We start from the raw sequence: 18,982 nt of genomic DNA on the forward strand, positions 1-18,982 counted from the left end.
TTTTGCTCCCAGGAATTTTCATCTCTTACAGGATAGCTAGTGCATCGGGGTAATGCATATAGCTCCTTCTCTCCACTATATACCAAACAACTTCACCTCTGAAGAAGGGAGTTGCACCTTTTCCAGGGGAATTTGCAGGCCTATTTTTTCTAGATGGTCAATTATTTTTGCCTGAGTCTTCCCCACTTCAGTGGCATTGGCAACCCCCATCAATACATCAATGTATTGATGCATCTTGGTGTCCCCATCTGGGGTAATTTTCACAACAGCTAGAGGGTGATGGGCTATAGTGGGTGAGTGCAGTTATCCCTGTGAGAGAGGAGTAAAGGTATATTGTACTCCTTCCCACGTGAAAGCAAAATGCTCCTGATGTCCCCCTCTAAGGGGGACCATGAAAACCATGTCCTTTACATCAATTGTAGCCAACACAAGGTGAGCTTGTTTCCAAATGGTGGAAATCAGCTCAGCTTTATTAGGTACAGCAGCAGTCAAGGGACCAGTGTTCACATTTAATCGATGATAATCCACAGTTAATTGCTATGTCCTGTTTGGTTTGCTAACGGGCCACATCAGTGAGTTAAAGGGAGAACGAATTTGGACAACAATTCCCTTTTCCTTTAAATCTTGAATGACCTCTGCAATTCTGTCCCTTGTCCCTAGTGGCAAGGGGTAAGGCTTCACATTCACCACCTTAGATGGTGGTAACACAGGAGTGGTTTGTAAAAGCCTTACTGAGAACACAGGGGAATTTAATTTCCACTCATTTTCCTTAGAATCCAGACAGGCTTTTCTCTTTGGAAGGCCCAATCCCATAATATTCAAAGGGAAAGAGCCCAATATCATCATAGTCTCAGAGGAGTAATTATCACCAGGCAAACAATATTTCACTCAAACCATCTGCTGCAACTTAGATTATCCAAACACATCAGCAACATATATTTGCTTTTTATCAGGGACTACCCTGCATCTTTTTGCAGTTTCCTTATTCAGGGCAGATATCTGGGCCCCTGTGTCAACTAAAAAGGTGGCTGGTGATTGCAAGGGACTAAAGGGAAAAGTTACCAACATATCTCCATTTCTATTTTCAGTGAGCTTTCTAATATACTTCCATTCACCATCTTCTAGCTCACTTATTGGGGACAGCGTCGGGAGTTTCCCAACATCTCAGCACAAACTGTATTCGGCTCTGCTAATGGGGCTGTAGGGACCACTGACTTGTAAGGTATTGGAGCACGATAGCCTGCCTTCTGGGGACTCATTATCCCTTTGCCTCCACATCTTTACAAACATTTGTAAATTCTGGATTGGCTGTTTATCCATCAATTCCCAGGGAATACCCTTTTCCAATGCCTCCCTCCATAGGTAGCTTATTTAGAGTTTGCTTCCTCAGCCCCGCTCTTTGAATCAAGAAGGCTTTTCCCTCAGCTCTGCCCTCTGGATAGCAGTCTGATTTTTCACTTCATTTCCAATAAATACCACCTGTCTGCCATAAGTTACCAACTCCTCTGCTATTTCCCCCCACATAAGCCCAGGTCCTGCCTGTGGTCCTGTTAACATAGGGTTAAAATGTTTCTAAAATCAGGATAGTTAAAAATAGGCTTTGGGAACAGGGGTAGGTAAGAACTGCTTGTACGGGCTCAGGTTGACATGAACACGAAGATTGCTTAGAAAATATCGGGATTGTTCCAGCTAACTCATGCGGGTTCACACCTGTGAAATAAATCAGAAATACTGTGGGAGAAGGGGGGCTTAAAGTCATGCTTGGGAGAAAACAATAGAACAATGTTAAGTTGATGATTAACATATGATCATACTACTGTTATGTAAGGGAAGGTATAAAATGTATTCGCTTCAGATCAATGTTGAAGTCAGATTTGGGTAGATGTCACCCTGGCTTCCCAAGCTCGAATAAAAGGCACCTGCATATAATCATTCAGTGATTATGTATTTTCCACGCTAACAGTCCCACTGCACGAGCAGCTCTAAGCCAATCTTGCAATTGGGTGACATAAAGCTTTAACAAGTCAGGCAGACCTTTGATGAGGGGATTCACCCTATCTGGGTTAGCGAGCAACAATATGGGGGGGGGGGGTTTGACAGGGTACAAGCTGCCTCTTGTGTATTAATTGGAGGCAAGCTGCCTTTTTCACACTCTCAATGTTGTTTTGCCCAATGTTGGAGCAGGGATAGAGATGGGTTCTCCTCTCTCCAATGGGTCCAAGTCTCCCTCCCAATATGCTGCCCTTCGAGTGAGAGATCAAGACTCTCTGCCATCATGCATTGTTAAAAATACACCAGGGCCCCAGAACCCATGGGACTCCTCCTCCAAAAGCCTGATCCTATCCCTGCCTGTGAGTGAAATTCTCCATAGTCCATTTCATTTTCTTTTGCATGTATACTATATTTTTCCTTCAGCTTAGCCAGATCTGTGGCGCCGTGACTGTTTAGCTGTTACAGTAGGTTCTGTCTCCTTATCCTCCTCTTTGTTTATACAAATTCAGTCTTTACAAGCAGGAGAAGCTTGGGGTGATGGGGGGCAATTTTTACCGAGTCAAACTCCTCCAGGAAGTGGAGGGAGGTGACATCACGATTAAGAAGATCTGCCCCTTTAGTGAGGCTAGAAAACCCCACCTCATTCTTCAGCTCTTCTGCCATGTGGGCAATTTACAATTGTCTCTCTTCTTACATTTCTTACCATTACTGCATGAGCTTCTCTTGGTAATTTTATGCTTTGCTCTAAGGAGATAGGAAGTGGTACATAGATTAGTTTTCACAGAGGAATGTTTTCCATCCACTGTGGAAACTAGTAAGAGAAAAAAATGTAAAAAACTTATAAAACATACATGAATATAAACATAGTAACAACAACAGTTAGAAATGCAACAATCAGAATTTACTTGGTCTTAGCACTTTGTTAGAGTAGTTAGCCATCCTTTTTAAACTTTTTCATTTTAAAGATAAAAATGATTTTTGTCTGATTTACATATGGTTATATCACAATTTTGCAAATTTAGATTTAAGACCATAAACAAATTATTAATGTACATTTTATGTGCATGTGTTAAAAAGGGTACCACTTTCTTTTCTTTCTGGCTTATTTATCTTTTTGTATCTGAAGCCATATTATGTTATTATAATTATTACAAGGTACTGCTAGTGTCACCGAAATCTGCGGGAAAATAAGAAAAACCCTCTAACACTGTATTTGAAGTGATCAGGCATTACTTTATTTGCTGGCCAGGATGTGCCTAGGAAAGTATTCCAAGAACACATAAAATCAGAGAATTTTCTCCCGAATTTTATACAGTCAAACCCCCTCCTGGAGATGGTATCTGGTGAATGTCTGAGATAACCCCATGACCTGCGGATGTTCGGTGGGTGGCCACAATGTCCTGCAGATGTTCTGTTAATGGTCTTTATATTTCGGGTTATCTTCGGGGTTACTCCCAATCCGTGGTATGTTAATCCCATCTCCGTAGGGTGATACTATATCTCTTTAAAAAAACTAAAGAAAAGCTCCTTTCCCTAGGTAAAGTCAATTAAAGCTAGCTAGAGAGATACAATAAAATTTCTAAAGTTATATTGTTTCTGACTCTAGGATAGCTGACTGATTCAGGAGTAACACTGTGTTACAACTGTAACAATGTTCTGGAAATATAAAAAAGCAAGCTATTTAATGCGTTTCATTTTGGAAGTTTGTGTTTCATTTCAGTTTTTAACTGATTCACTGTTTATTATATTGTTTAATATGTTTTTTTGTGTTCTTTGGAGTGAATTTTTTATTCACATAAGAGAGGAGTCTGGCTGTAATTTTCACAGTTGTGTGGGTAGTTAGCAGTTCTTGCTTCTGCTGTTCTGGATAAACTTATCTTTTTATCTGATACACTTAAATATTTAAAGTTGTTAATGATATCAAAACAAATTTGTACAAGGGTAACACGTTAGAGCGGGGAGAGGGATGAATTCCTGCCAGCCCCCCCCCCCCCCCTTTTGAAAATTTTTATATTTTCTGCTTGTTAGTTTTATTTTGTAATGTCTTTGCAAGCAAGTACAGCTTGGCATTGAGAGGCACACATTGTTCATACCTTCCCCTCGGCAATTTTAATTTGCATTTCTAAGGCTGCGCTCTTGGCTGCCGGGAACAGCCTGGGCATTTGCCAAGAGGCCCACATCGTCCTCACCTTCCCCTCAGCAGTATCAATTTGCATCTCTAAGACTACCTCCCCTCCCGGCTGCCTGAAACAGCTCCAGCAGCCACCCAAGCACACACAAAAACCATCCAAAACAATACTCAATTGCACACAATAAAATCAGACACTCAAAAGTTATATTTCAACACTTTTCCAGCAAATTACTTTTTTTTCACAGGCCTCCCTGCATTGATTTTTTTTGCTGGCAGACCACAAATTAACACAGGTAATTCGCATACACACACGCACAGGAAACAAACTTCACAGCAGCTGCAAAATAAAATTCAGTGCAGGTATCGGAACCTGTTTTTGGGGTTTTTTTGGTTTTTTTTCCCCAGAGCACAGGGGAACAACACTTCCCTAAAAGCGGCTTGCAAACTCTTGCAGGACTTGAACCTGCAATTCTTTATAGTTGAGACTTGAACTCAACACTCCTCAAAACACTTGAGCAAACCCTGCTCAAAAACACCTTGCAAGACTCAAACCTGCTTTTTATAAGGAAACCCTTGTTTTAAGCTTTTGCCACTAAAACCATTGTGCACACTGAATCACCATGCAATTGTATTTTAACTTGGCACCAACACTCAAAATCACAATTATGAACACTGTCAGGAAAATTAATCCACAAACACCAGAGGTTTATGTCCAAAAAGAAGACAGAGGAGTCCTATAACTTTATTCATTAATAAAGGGAGAGGTCATGGGCATTTCCCATGGGGTCTCTCAAATTGCTAGAGGATGCAGCCTCTTTTATCTTACTTTCACGGCCACAGGTTCCCTCTCTCTTTCCCCATTGGCTGAGGTACTTGAGAGGTACAGGCTTCCCAGAATGCCTAATGCAGACCCTGAGTAATATACATCCCCCCTAATGCAGACACCCTTAATACACATCCCCCCTTTCTTCTTTTTCTTATGTCTCTGTTCTTGTAGTTTATTAACACAGCCTTGGGTAAGTCAATTGGTGGAATTCCTATGGAAATCCTTCCCATTGTTTCTTCTATCTCGTAGTATCTGTCTTCTCTTACCAACAGACTCAGGTCTTATCTTACCAGCTGTTTGTTTGTAAAGACACTCTCTTATTCCTTTCAATCCCTTCTCTTTTTATTTTCTCAATAATTGTCTTTACAAACTTTAGTTATCATTGACTTGATTGCTTGTTCCTGGATCTTTTTTTGGTTTGGTTATCATTTGTAGTGAGAAAGGAGTGGTCAAATAGAAAACCCAAATCTATTTGAGCTTTTGCCCTCTTCCACCAGCACAGGCGCCTGTCCAGGGCTGAAGGCTGAACTCTAATTCAAATTCAAATTCAAATTGTGGAGTGAAAGCATGCATTTGAAACCAGCACAGAAACCGCTGAATCATCCCATGAAGGACCTTCACCCTGGAGGGGTCTTTGGGGGTCTCCAAAGACCACCAGGACATACAGAGAATGCGTGGTGCACATGCTAATGATATTAATGACTTTCGAGAAATGATTTGTATAACCACTCCTATCCTGGGGAATGTAATGAATATTCATGAATTTTACCTATAACACTGTGTCTTTGGGGGTACTGAGGTGCATGTGATTTAGGGTAAAATAGAAATTACTAATGTAAAAGAACTAGAAGCTGGATAATAGTAATAACAATATTTTTTAACTGATTTAGAGGGCCAGAGATTGGATAATGATTTACTAAGATATGCCTGCTGCGATTCATTTATTATTCACTTAATGAATTTGTGCCTACCTGGTATCGGGGAGGATGGAGAGAAGAGAGCCAAATAATTGAGAGAAACCACCAAGTGTAACCGACCATCCTGCCCTTGGACCCCAGGACCGGTACAAGTTGGTTCTCAGGCTTGGACTAGGACCAAGGACCAAGGGAGCATGCGCAAGGGAACAGGGTGAACAGTTCATCGTGATGAAGAGTATCGACCACGTCATAATTAATCATCAGGACCCTCGCCCACAATTAATCTGAAGACACTGCGCTTGCGCGAGCATATTTAAATGAACTTTGAACTCATTATAATACGAAGCAGGGATAGATAATGAATATGTATAGGGGCTTTGTTTAACTTTATGCATATGTAATCTGTAACCTAATATAAACCAAGTGAAGTTCTGCTGAGGGTGTGCATGTCTTTGGAGGGGCTACCCCCCATGCACCCCAGCTGGAATAAACACATACCTACTTCATAACTATCTGAGTTGTGGAGTCAATTCCGTGCTTCATTTGGCACCCCAGGTGGACAGGATTTGCCTGGCTGCAGGATCGACTGAGGGGCTGACATCCTAGGCGCGCCCCGGGATTTTCCTGGAGGACCTCTGCTCCTCGGCCGCTCACTGCGGGGGCAAACAACGACCACCTGCTACAGCGGAGAAACGGTATGTGTTTTGGGTAGGGCTGCTGGTAAGACACAGAGAGACGTCCTGTGCGCAGCGTTGTCCCTGAGTGGTGAGCTTGCAAGCAACTGGTTAGGGCTGGCTAAGGGAGATCGGTGAAGTAATTTGTCGTCCTTAGCTGGCGGGGGGGATTCGCTGTCCGGTAGAGTGGCCGCGAGCAATTCTGGTGGTGAATCAAGTGGATCCCTAAGGAAACTAGTTTGAAGGAGAACTAATTTGAAGTATTGTTAACACCGGTGTTGTGTATGTGTGTGGGGTGCAGATTAGTCTGCACGAGCAAATGAGGACTTGATTAAGTGTGAGGCAAGTGGTCTAATAGAAGTGAATATTTGGGTATGGTTGTGAATTATTAGCTTTGGTGTATGAGTGTGGGGGTTTTTTTTTGGAATTTTTGTTGTGCTTTGCTGTTGTGGTCATAAAAGCACTTGTTGTGTTGTATACGTGTTTATTGCTGTGTTAGGGTGAGTGTATGCAGTTGTTTGAAATTGTTGTGGTAAGTGAACAAAGAGAAACTTTTTACCGCGGCCAGTTAGAGACATTTTTTTCGGTGACTACATCAAAAGAACATAGCTGTGCCACAGTATGATTAGTGGGTTTGTGGGCTTGCGGAGTTAAGAGATACTATTTTTATTGACCTGTCAGAGAGTAACTGTGCAGGTTGTAAAGAGAATAAGTTGGTGCATTATAAAAGTTTTGTGTGGACAAAATTACCAAGTTCTTTTTTAGCAGCGGAATTGTAGAATATTGAGTTAATTTACTTAGTGAACATAGGAGCATATAAAGAGTGGTTGCCTTTTTATTTCTTTTCCTTTTCTTTCCCCTTCCTCCCTCTCAGTAATTAATCTTGATTTTTTTTCTTCCTCTCTCTCTCACACCAGCTTGGTTTTGAGTGAAATAAATGAGATGCTTGTTTGATGCCAAAAATACCTTTCTGTGTTGAGTGTAAAAATAATCACTGTAAGGTTTGGGCATTGTGTGAGTGTGCTGCATGTCACAGAAAGTGGTATTGTGTGTTCCGTTTGAGATCGAAGTGGTGTCCAGTGTGTGAGGATTCTGAAATTCAGGCTCGATATAAGATAGCTGAAATAAATAGTGGAGATCTTAATGAAAGAGACACTGTTACTATTGTGACTGAGTGGTCAGAAGCAGCTGTTATTGCTTTAGTGTGTGGAAAGAGTCATTTAGTTCCTGAAATCTGGTCAGTGTGGGAGGAAAACTGGGAAAAAACAGTAAGGCAGTGTGAAAAGAGGTTTGCCTGGAAGAGAGATAAAACCAAGAGAAGGAAATAGATAAAATGGGAACTGGGCAAAGCAAAGAGGTTCCTAAAACAACTCCACTTGGCTGTGTTTTAGCACATTGGAAGGAAATTGCAGGGAGTGGAGGTACAGAAGATAAAAGAACTCTTATAAAATTTTCAACCCAGTGGTGGCCTTTGTACAAGCTAGATGATGGAATTAGGTGGCCTCCGCATGGGTCTCTAGACTATAACACTATTACAGTTAATGCTGTTTTTAAGACGGGAAGGCAAATGGGGTGAGGTCTCTTATGCTGATATGTTTTTCTCTCTCTGAAATCACCCCGAATGGCAAAGAGATTGTGGGATTAGATGTAAGAATTGACTCCGTGGGGTTTAGTTATGGGGGTAAAAATAGGGACAAGAGATCTCTAAAGATGAGTTTTAGAACATGAAGGTTTATTGCGAAATAGAGTGGGGGTGAGAGGCCTGCTGAGTCGCAAGACGCGACTCCAAGCAGGCCAGCAGAGAGGGGAGAGAGAGAGAGAGAGAGCAGGAAGAGAAGAGCTAAAAGAGAGCGATTTGCCGTTTACAATACAATAAATTGTCTTCTCTGTTGAATATTCAACTCTTCTTTAACCAATCTAAGACAAACTACAAGTCCTACAGCATTTACATACAGCCTATAAGAGTCATCACATTAGCATATAGGGTCTTGTTTCAAACCTTAGAAAAACTGCCTTTTTGGGATTTCTATCAGGCAGGTAAGGTCAGCCCTGGCCCTTGGACTTGCCTGGGCAGAGGGCATTGTTCAATCAGAAAGGGGGATTACCTGCCTTGGCCATACCATTGTTCTCTAGTTACTCTACAACTCGAATCTTGTTTTCATTTTAATCTCGCTCATATTTCCCATATTCTCATCATCTTTTGCAAGGCTATCATATCTGTAAGGCCTTCCTATTTCATCTCCCCCAACAATTAGACCTCCCACCGACCCTATGGTATTAGCCCTTGAAAAGGAAGACAAAAACAAAAGGGGAAAAATTAAGAGGTGTTGCTCCTCCTGCAGCATTGGAGAGCGGTGTATAAAATCAGATAAGGTTTATCAAGAAATGCAAGAACATGATTTAACTGATCTGCTTAAGCCTCCCCCTAGGAAACAAGATGTTGTGGTCTCGGAAGGAACATTGACTCCAACTCCCTCTCGCCCAGACAGCCCTGTCGCATCTCGGACCAGGAAACAGGTGCTACAAGCCCCCCTAAGGGAAGCAGTGGGACCAGAGGGAGAAGCAGTGCTGATTAAGGTACCTTTTTGTCGCTGTTGAGCAGCTAGCAGAGTAATGAATGCATCAGTTCTCAGTGGCAAGAAGGAATGACCTTTATTGTTTTGATTTCATCACATATATAGAGTTCTCAAAAGTCACCCAGATTGGTCAGTCAGAAGCCTTTCCCCAGGCCTGATTGGCCAGGCCTGCACTGCCCAAGTTCTGGGACACTGTTCCAACAACATCCAAACTTTATCTTTATTTACAAAACACAAGAAAACTTCTCATGGGAAAAACCTGTGCTAGCCACACCTTTTTCTACAATCGACCTAGACACATGGGAAAAGGTGGCCAAAAATTATCGGACTGATCCGGTAGGTACTGCTAAACGTTTGCGATTTATAATTAAACAACATAATCCCGATTGGAGTGACATGCATTTGCTATTGGATGCATTAACTGAAACTGAAAAATAATTAATTTTAAAAACAGCAGGGGATTTGGCAGAGGACTTTTATAAAACACAACACCAAGATGTAAAAGATTATTTTCCACTTCAAGACCCACACTGGGATCCGAACAGGTCAGCAGAAAGACAAAAATTAAAGGATTACCAGGAATGGGTAGCAAAGGGGATGGAAAGGGCCATTCCTAAAATCATAAATTGGTCAGCCTTATATGCAATTAAACAGGGTCCTTCCGAGCCACCATCTGATTTCCTAGATCGCCTGAGAGATGCCATGCATCGCCACACTACATTAGATCCTGAATCTGATATAGGAATACAGCAATTAGTAAATCTGTTTTTGGGGCAATCTACAGGGGATATTAGACACAAGCTTCAGAAGCTTCGGGGGGCGGATGCGAGAAACTTGGAGACCTTATTAAATGAAGCATGGAGAGTATTTAGCTATCGAGAAGAAGGGTACAAACAAGGAATGAGAAAGTTAGTAGCAATAGTAGGAGAAGAAAGAAAAATATGAGCAAGGACCATCCAGGCAGGGACCACCCAGACAAGGCCCACCTAAGTTAGGTAAAGACCAGTGTGCTAACTGTAAGGAATTTGGTCATTGGAAGAGCCAATGTCCAAAAAGAAAACAGAACAACCAGCAAAGAAGACGGGGTTGAGAACCAGTCATCGCACACATGAAAGAAGACTGAAGAAGACCAGAGGACTCCACCCTAGCGGATCCACTGGTTATAATGAAGCTAGGGGAAAAAGAAAAAAAAATAGAATTTTTGGTGGACACGGGGGCAACATATTCGGTTTTAAATAAAGTTTTAATGCCGGTGGGGGATGATTATATCATGGTTCAAGGGGCAACTGGTCAATCCGAAAAAGCATATTTTTGCAAACCTTTAAAGTATAAACTGGGAAAGCAGTGGGGTATTCACAAGTTTTTGTACATGCCCAGATCTCCAAAAGCCCTTTTGGGCAGAGATCTGTTGGAACAGTTACAAGCAACCATTTCATTTAAAGATGGGGAAATTACTCTGGAGGTAAATGATCAACAATATGTTGAAATACTAAGTTTAATGCTAACAACCACAGAGGCTGAGGGAGAAATTAGTGAGGAAATTATGAATCAAGTATTCCCTGGGATATGGGCAACAAACGTACCTGGAAGAGCTAAAAATGCACCTCTGATACAAATTAAGTTGAAGGAAGGGAAATAACCAGTCAGGGTTAAACAATACCCCCTTAAGAAAGAAGACAAGGAAGGAATTAGCCCAGTGATTGAAAACTTTTTACAGCTAGGGCTATTGAGAGAGTGCAAATCTGATTTCAACACCCCCATTTTACCAGTCCGCAAACCTGATGGGTCATATCGGGTGGTACAAGATTTAAGGGTGGTAAACAAAATAACTGAGGACCTCTATCCTGTGGTGTCAAATCCCTAAACGCTACTAACTGAGCTAACACCTGAACTAACTTGGTTTACTGTTTTAGATTTGAAAGATGTGTTCTTTTGCCTCCCTCTCCATGGGGCCAGCCAGAAAATATTCGCGTTCAAGTGGGAAAATCCCAAAAGCGGACGCAAAACTCAGCTCACTTGGACGGTGTTGCCTCAAGGATTTAAGAACAGTCCCACCCTATTCGGGGATCAACTATCAAAAGACCTGGAATCTTGGGAAGCCCCCTCTGAAGGGAAGCTATTGCAATACGTCGATGACATCTTAATAGCTACCCGGACAGAAGAAGCCTGTGTACTCTGGACAGTAAGTTTACTAAATTTCTTGGGGCTCCAAGGGTACAGGGTGTCCAAGAAAAAAGCTCAAGTAGTAAAACCAAAAGTAATTTATTTGGGCTATGAAATCAGTGCTGGGCAGCGAACTTTGGGACAAGACCGGAAAGAGGCCATTTGCCAAACCCCAAAACCCCGAACTGTAAAGGAGCTACGGACTTTCCTGGGGATGACGGGATGGTGCAGGCTTTGGATCCTTAGTTATGGGGTCCTTGTAAAACCTTTGTATGAGCTCATCAAAAAGGAAAGCAGAGATCTTCAGAGGACAAAAGAGGCCACGAGGGCCTTCAAACAACTGAAGAATGCCCTGATGTCAGCTCCAGCTTTGGGACTTCCAGATGTGAGTAAACCATTCTTTCTGTTTTCTCATGAGAAGCAGGGGATTGCCTTGGGAATATTAGCACAAGACCTGGGCCCATATTGACGGGCAGTTGCTTATCTGTCTAAGTAACTAGATGCAGCAGCCAAAGGATGGCCAGGGTGCCTCAGGGCTGTCACAGCAGTTGTGCTAAACATCCAAGAGGCACGCAAGTTCACCTTGGGCCAGAAAATGACTGTGCTAGTGTCCCATACAGTGTCTGCAGTGCTGGAAGTGAAAGGCGGGCACTGGCTTTCCCCACAGAGGTTCCTGAAATACCAAGCCATCATGGTGGAACAGGACAATGTGGAAATAGTGGTCACTAACATTGTCAACCCAGCTTCCTTCCTCAGCGGAAACAACGGGGAGCAGGTGCACCACGACTGCCTGGAAACTATTGAAGCCACATACTCCAGCTGTCCAGATCTGAAGGATACACCTTTGGATGATGCAGAGACCTGGTTTACCGATGGAAGCAGCTACGTCATTGTCTTGGTTTGAAAACAAACCAGTGGGAGATCACAAGTCAAGATTGAAATTAAAAATAAGTGAAATAATACAAGGAAAAGCACTGACAAAGTCAGATACAACCTAACACCCTGTTAGGGTTGTAGTAGCAGTCCAACTGAAGTAGTCCAGTTGAAGCGGTGATCCTGTGAAGGTCTAGTCTCCAGCTGAAGATCCAGTGGTAGCTCTGGTCCTCTGGGAACCCAGTAGACAGGGCTCGCTCAGGCAGTTCCAGGGCCAGGTTATATCCAGGTGGGAACACCTGGTTCCTCCCTCCTGGGCAGAGCATCCCACAATGGGATGAGATAAGTCCATGAGTCACACGGTGGGTCCCTGATGGCCCATTGCCTGTCATGTGGGGTGGGTCATTAGCAGCTGGTAACAGCTAACGGATGGCCCATTGCCTGTCATCCGGAGTGGGTCATTAGCAGGTGATAGCAGCTAACGGCCCACAGCTGGTGGTAATAGAATACTTAACTACATCTATATTGCAACCTAGGACAGTCATCAGTGGAAAGCGACATGCAGGGTATGCAGTCACCACCAGCAAAAAGGTAATAGAATCTGGACCCCTACCAATAAACACTTCTGCCCAGAAAGCTGAAATAATTGCTTTAACCCATGCTTTGGAAATAGCCAAAGGGAAAAAGGATAAACATTTATACAGACTAAAAGTATGCATTTGGAGTTGTACATGCACACGGAGCCATTTGGAAGGAAAGGGGACTGTTGAACTCACAAGGAAAAAACATCAAACATGCACAAGAGATAACCCAGCTGTTGGAAGCAGTCCAGCTACCCGAAAAAGTAGCAATTATGCACATTAAGGCACACCAGAAAGTGAGCTCAGAATTGGAGGAAGGAAATGATCTGGCGGACAGAGAGGCAAAAGAAGCAGCGAAAGGTGAGGTGACAACTGAAGGGGCTTTAATTCCAGACGGCCAAATCTCCCTAGAAGGTAAGCCAACCTATAACAGAGGACAAAAAATTAATTGAAGATCAGCATGGGTCATACAATGAAGAGGGTCGGGCTATTACTGAACAGGGGAGGTTGGTCATTCCCTCTCATTTAATGTGGGCACTAGTAAGAACAGAACACCAAAAGACACATTGGGGAATAGACGCCCTACACAAATATTTAACTGAAAGTATTATTGCCAGAAATTTATATGCTACCATCGCACAAGTAACCCGACAGTGTGACCTTTGCCTCCAGACTAGCCCTAAAAATATCCCCAAACCAAAATTGGGCCAAATTGGGAAAGGGAATGGGCCTGGACAGCAGTGGCAAATTGATTTTTCGGAACTCCCAAGAAAAGGGGGGTATTGGTACTTGTTGGTATTAACAGATACCTTTTCAGGATGGCCAGAAGCCTTTCCCACTAGAACTGTCAAAGCCCGGGAAGTAACTAAGATATTGTTACAAGAAATAATACCACGTTTCAGTGTTCCAGCCACAATGTCCTCAGATAGAGGACCACATTTCATTTCAAAGGTGGTACAACAAGTTAGACATCATTTAGGCATAGATTGGGAGCTTCACACCCCATACCACCCACAGTCAAGTGGTCAGGTGGAGAAAATGAACCACCTAATCAAACAACAAATTGTAAGATTTATGTGTGGCTAGCACAGGCTTTTCCCATGAGAATTCCTTTTGTGTTTTTTAAATAAGGATAAAGTTTGGATGTTATTAAAAACAGTGTCCCAAGATCTGGACTGTGCAGGCCTGGCCAATCAGGCCTAGGGGGAGGCTTCTGGCCGACCAATCTGGGTGACCTTTGAAAACTCTATATATATGATGAAATCAAAACAATAAAGGTCTTTCCTTCTTGCCACTGAGAACGGAGTTCTTTACTCTGCTAGCTGCTCAACAGTGACAAGATTGGGGCAAGAAGCCAATTTATCCTGGCCCCAATCTCTTCCACTTGCATTGTTACGAATCCGAAGTAAACCCAGAACTAAAGAAAAATTAAGTCTTTTTGAGATGCTCTATGGGAGACCATATGGAGTACAGAAAGGACTATCCACCCAAGCTGGGGAGGAAACACTGACCATCTATATGGTGGCCTTGAGTAAGCAACTCAAGAAAATTGAAAAGCATGTGGCTGGAACTCGGAGTCGGGGCCTAGACAGCCCAGTACACAACATTCAACCTGGAGATTATGTTTATGTTAAGTCTCTTACAGAGAAAACTTTGGAGCCACAGTGGGAAGGACAATTTCAAGTACTCCTTACCACTTTCACTGTGATCAAAATCAAAGAACAGAGCACCTGGATTCATCACACTCGAGTGAAGAAGGCTCCAGAGACCCCTTGGAAAGTGGCTTCTAACGATAATGAACTGAAATTGAAATTCACCCTGGTAAAATGAATGCAATTAGAAAAGTTACTCTCTTTGGTGTTCTCACAGTGTCTTAGTTTGAAAGACAGGTGTCTGCCAAGAGAGGTTGAACCCTCCCTTAGAACAGAGAATGTGATTTTTTTTGCCTCCCTCTGAATTATTTAATTTTGTAAATCAAGGGCTTTCAGGCAAAGGTATGGGAAAAAAGGAATATCAGTTCTTTACTAGTATCTATAAACAAACAATAGCAATAATAGCAACCACAACTAGAACCAGAAAACCAATAGCAGATAACTTGAGAGCTGCTGAGCCTTCTTCCGTGTGGTATAATCACGGTTGCAAGCAGCAGGGGCGCTGTTGAGCTCCCGGCTGGGCAGGGCAGGTGCGATGACTCCCGAGTGACTGCAGGTGGCGATGCGGCACAGGGTCAGGTCAGCGTCCGGCAGCTGCAATGGCGGACAGGCTGAGAAACACGCAGGGCAGCGAAACAGCTCAGAGCAGCAAGAAAGCAGGGCAGCAGGGGCAGGCGCCGGCTCTCTCTCCCCAGCCAGCGAGGCAGCGAGGATTTCTGCAGTCACAGCAGACGCTGCGGTCTCGTGCGGCAGAGGGCGGGGACAGGCAGCAGAGGCCGCGGGACTCTCCCGGCAGCAGCCACCAGGGAACGCAGCCCGGGGGGAAAACGTGCCCTTCCCCGTGAGGAGAAAGGTTGAATCAAAGCTCACCCAGCCAGGAGAAGAGAAAAAAACAGGGCACAGTTGGATTCGCTCTGGTCTCAAGCGAAGAGCAGAAAAAAGAGCAGCCTCTCCTCTCAGCATCCGAACCACGAGAGAGAGTTCCCAGGGCCGGCTCTTCCCTTACCGTGCCCTCCCAAGCACACCTTTTGTCTTTTACAAAAGACTTGATGGCTCTAAAACACCCAACTATTTGTTGCTTAGTAACAGGAATGGGAAGAAATTCCAAAGGTACTCAACCCTGGACACACAGTTAGAATCATACTTCAAGGAAAAGGAGGTACTTTCAACCAGGGCAATACTGAATGGCCTTGGTCACAAGCCCTCATAGGGCATTCCAGCTTTCAGGGAAAGTACCCTACAGACAGCCATCTGGATTTGGCTATGATTGTAATGCATGATGATGAAATTTACCACCCACCTGAATGGGCTTGGAATCGAGATGAGTGGGTCATGACCCTACCTGGTATCATTAATGAAAAAATCCAGGTGGGATGCAGGAAAATTGAACCTGGTTTTCAATATGAAAAAGCCTCTTCTATTACAGTTTTTGGCCTTTTCTGATTTCAGTCTGGCATCCAAAATTCACTCTGGCATTTCAAAGGAATTATGTCCTACTGAGGACTGGGAGTGTGCTAAACAAGGTGTGTTCTCCTTATGTTGTTGCCAGAAATTTGCTAGCAACAAAACTTCCGGTGACCCAAGCAATAATAATGTCAAAATTACCAAGTCTTGCAAGGAAGAGCAAAGTGACTGCTGGTTTAATCTTACTATGGTTCATCCTTTTTATGTAGTGTGCTGTGGCTAGCACAGGTCTTTCCCATGAGAATATTCTTCTATGTTTTATAAACAAAAATAAAGTTTGGATGTTGTTGTTACAGTGTCTCGAGATTTGGACGGTTCAGGCCTGGCCAATCAGGCCTAGGGGGAGGTTTCTGACTGACCAATCTGGGTGACCTCTGAAAAGTCTATACATATGTTGGATTCAAATAATAAAGCGCTTTTTCTATGCCACGCTGAGAATCCGGGTTTTCCTTCTCTGCTAGCAGCTCAACAGCGACAGTGTGCCAGTGGACATCTAAACCTACTCAACCAACATTATTAGGTTTGATTCAGAAAATTAAAATGAATGTGGTAGCCAAACCAAAACAAGGGTCCTCCCAAATTAACACTCCTATTCCTCCTAAACTAACACTTCGACCAGAAATTGATGAAGTTGGCCCATATGTGATAAGAAATACAGGCCAACAGCAATTATTGTTCAACCCAGAATGGTCTCTTAAGCGTGTAGAATTACTGATGCAAATTAACGTTTCTGAAATTCAACCAGCTTGCTCCTCTCTTTTAAAAACATCTTTTGAAGGATGGACAACATGGTTACAGAGGCAAGGACTCTTCAGGAGCAGAACACGAAGAGATTTAACTGGAGTGTTAGGAACGGGATTGGGTGTTTTAAATGAGATTGATTCAGAGATACTAATGAATAAATTGGCCACTGTCGCTGTTGAGCAGCTAGCAGAGTAATGAAAGCACCAGTTTTCAGTGGCAAGAAGGAATGACCTTTATTGTTTTGATTTCATCACATATATAGAGTTCTCAAAAGTCACCCAGATTGGTCAGTCAGAAGCCTTCCCCCAGGCCTGATTGGCCAGGCCTGCACTGTCCAAGCTCTGGGACACTGCTCCAACAACACCCAAACTTTATCTTTATTTACAAAACACAAGAAGAGTTCCCGTGGGAAAACCCTGTGCTAGCCACAGGCCACCACAACTGGCGACCTAACAAGACTAAAACAACCTCTACAATCTTCTTTACTAGTGTTAGGAAATGGTCAGTGGCAAATTTCAAAGGTACTTCCAGATCTTGCAAAGGCTAACAATCAGGATCATAAATTAATATTAGATGCACTTGGAGCAGTTCAAAATAATGTGTCCCTTGCTCTTAGTTGCATACAAGCACAATTATGGATGCAATCAGCAGCCTCTCCCTTACCTATAAGGGAAGGTAATGAAGGTGTTTTCCCTATTGAAATACGAAAAGCTGTTTGGGATAATGCTACCGAACTGGAAAAGAAACTCCAATCTTGGTGGACTCTAGTAAACTTCACCTATGATCCAATTACTAACACAGCTACAGCCTTTGTACTCACTATACACAATGCCACAATTTATGTAATACATCCCATTGTTCCTTTAGGATTAAACCATGATGGAGCAGTTCTTTACCCTTCTGAACACAGAGCATGGGCCTGGATGGTTGACAAGAAATGGCAAACAGTAAATATAGAATCATGCATTACACAAGAACAACAAGGGTTTATCTGTGAGAGTAACACAACGCCAAAGATATATGCTTAGATGTTGAGCAAAGCATTTGCCACTTTGAAGTTCACCCGGATACTAGCCAGAAAACAGTGCTTGTATATATTGGTCAGGGTTGTGTTTGCTTAAGAACAATGTGTGTTTTCATAGAAACAGATAATGACAATGTTACTTTGGATGTTAGGAATCATTCTAATTTTTGTGTTTGTAATTTTGTGAAGATCATTGGGTGTGACTTTTTGTATTTGGCACCAGTTGTATCTCATCAGTTGATAAAATCCAATTACACAATGTATCATGACTTATCATCAACACCTATTGGGATGAACCTTACGCTGGTAAGACAATTGGTAGAGCACCAAGACTTAATTAACATCCTGAAAGGAATTCAAAAAAGTGGAAAGAAAATTTTAATAACCATTCACCATGATACAGAGGAAATAAGCAGAGTCTTGCAAAGAGCCAGACAGGATGCGGATCACCACTGGTGGGATGTGCTTTTTGGATGGTCACCTACTGCAACTGGTATCCTTAATACATTATGTCACCCCATAATTGTTTTACTGATTTTGGTAGGTTTTAGTCTTGTGTTATCTGTTCTGTTATTTGTTTAGAATTGTAGGATGTTAAAGAGGCTATCCATTTTAACTACCTTATCGAATGTACATGGTAAGGCATTGAGAGATACTTATCGCAGAAGCTTGCTAGAAGAAGATTCCATTTACTAGTAAAAGAATTTACTAATCTTATAGAAAAGGGGGGACTGATTTAGGGTAAAATAGAAATTACTAATGTAAAAGAACTAGAAGCTGGATAATAGTAATAATAATATTTTTGAACTGATTTAGAGAGCCAGAGATTGGATAATGATTTACTAAGATATGCCTGCTGCGATTCATTTATTATTCACTTAATGAATTTGTGCCTACCTGGTATCGGGGAGGATGGAGAGAAGAGAGCCAAATAATTGAGAGAAACCACCAAGTGTAACCGACCATCCCGCCCTTGGACCCCAGGACCGGTACGAGTTGGTTCTCAGGCTTGGACTAGGACCAAGGACCAAGGGAGCATGCGCAAGGGAACAGGGTGAACAGATCATCGTGATGAAGACTATCAACCACGTCATAATTAATCATCGGGACCCTTGCCCACAATTAATCTGAAGACACTGCGCTTGCGCGAGCATATTTAAATGAACTTTGAACTCATTATAATACGAAGCAGGGATAGATAATGAATATGTATAGGGGCTTTGTTTAACTTTATGCATATGTAATCTGTAACCTAATATAAACCTAGTGAAGTTCTGCTGAGGGTGTGCATGTCTTTGGAGGGGCTACCCCCCATGCACCCCAGCTGGAATAAACACATACCTACTTCATAACTATCTGAGTTGT

The 18,982-nt window shown here is 42.7% G+C and overlaps 1 long non-coding RNA gene and 1 pseudogene across 1 annotated transcript in view; one reads left to right on the forward strand and one right to left on the reverse strand.

Moving 5' to 3' along the window:
* LOC146425670 (uncharacterized) overlaps positions 1-18,982 on the reverse strand; it is a 420,136-nt gene that overhangs the window by 284,686 nt on the left and 116,468 nt on the right. The window lies entirely within an intron of this gene.
* Positions 14,948-18,828, forward strand: LOC146425679 (uncharacterized; annotated as a pseudogene).

This window comes from Lichenostomus cassidix, chromosome W (assembly GCF_008360975.1).
Source record: "Lichenostomus cassidix isolate B80296 chromosome W, HeHo_3.0, whole genome shotgun sequence".
Classification (NCBI taxonomy): Eukaryota; Metazoa; Chordata; class Aves; order Passeriformes; family Meliphagidae; genus Lichenostomus; species Lichenostomus cassidix.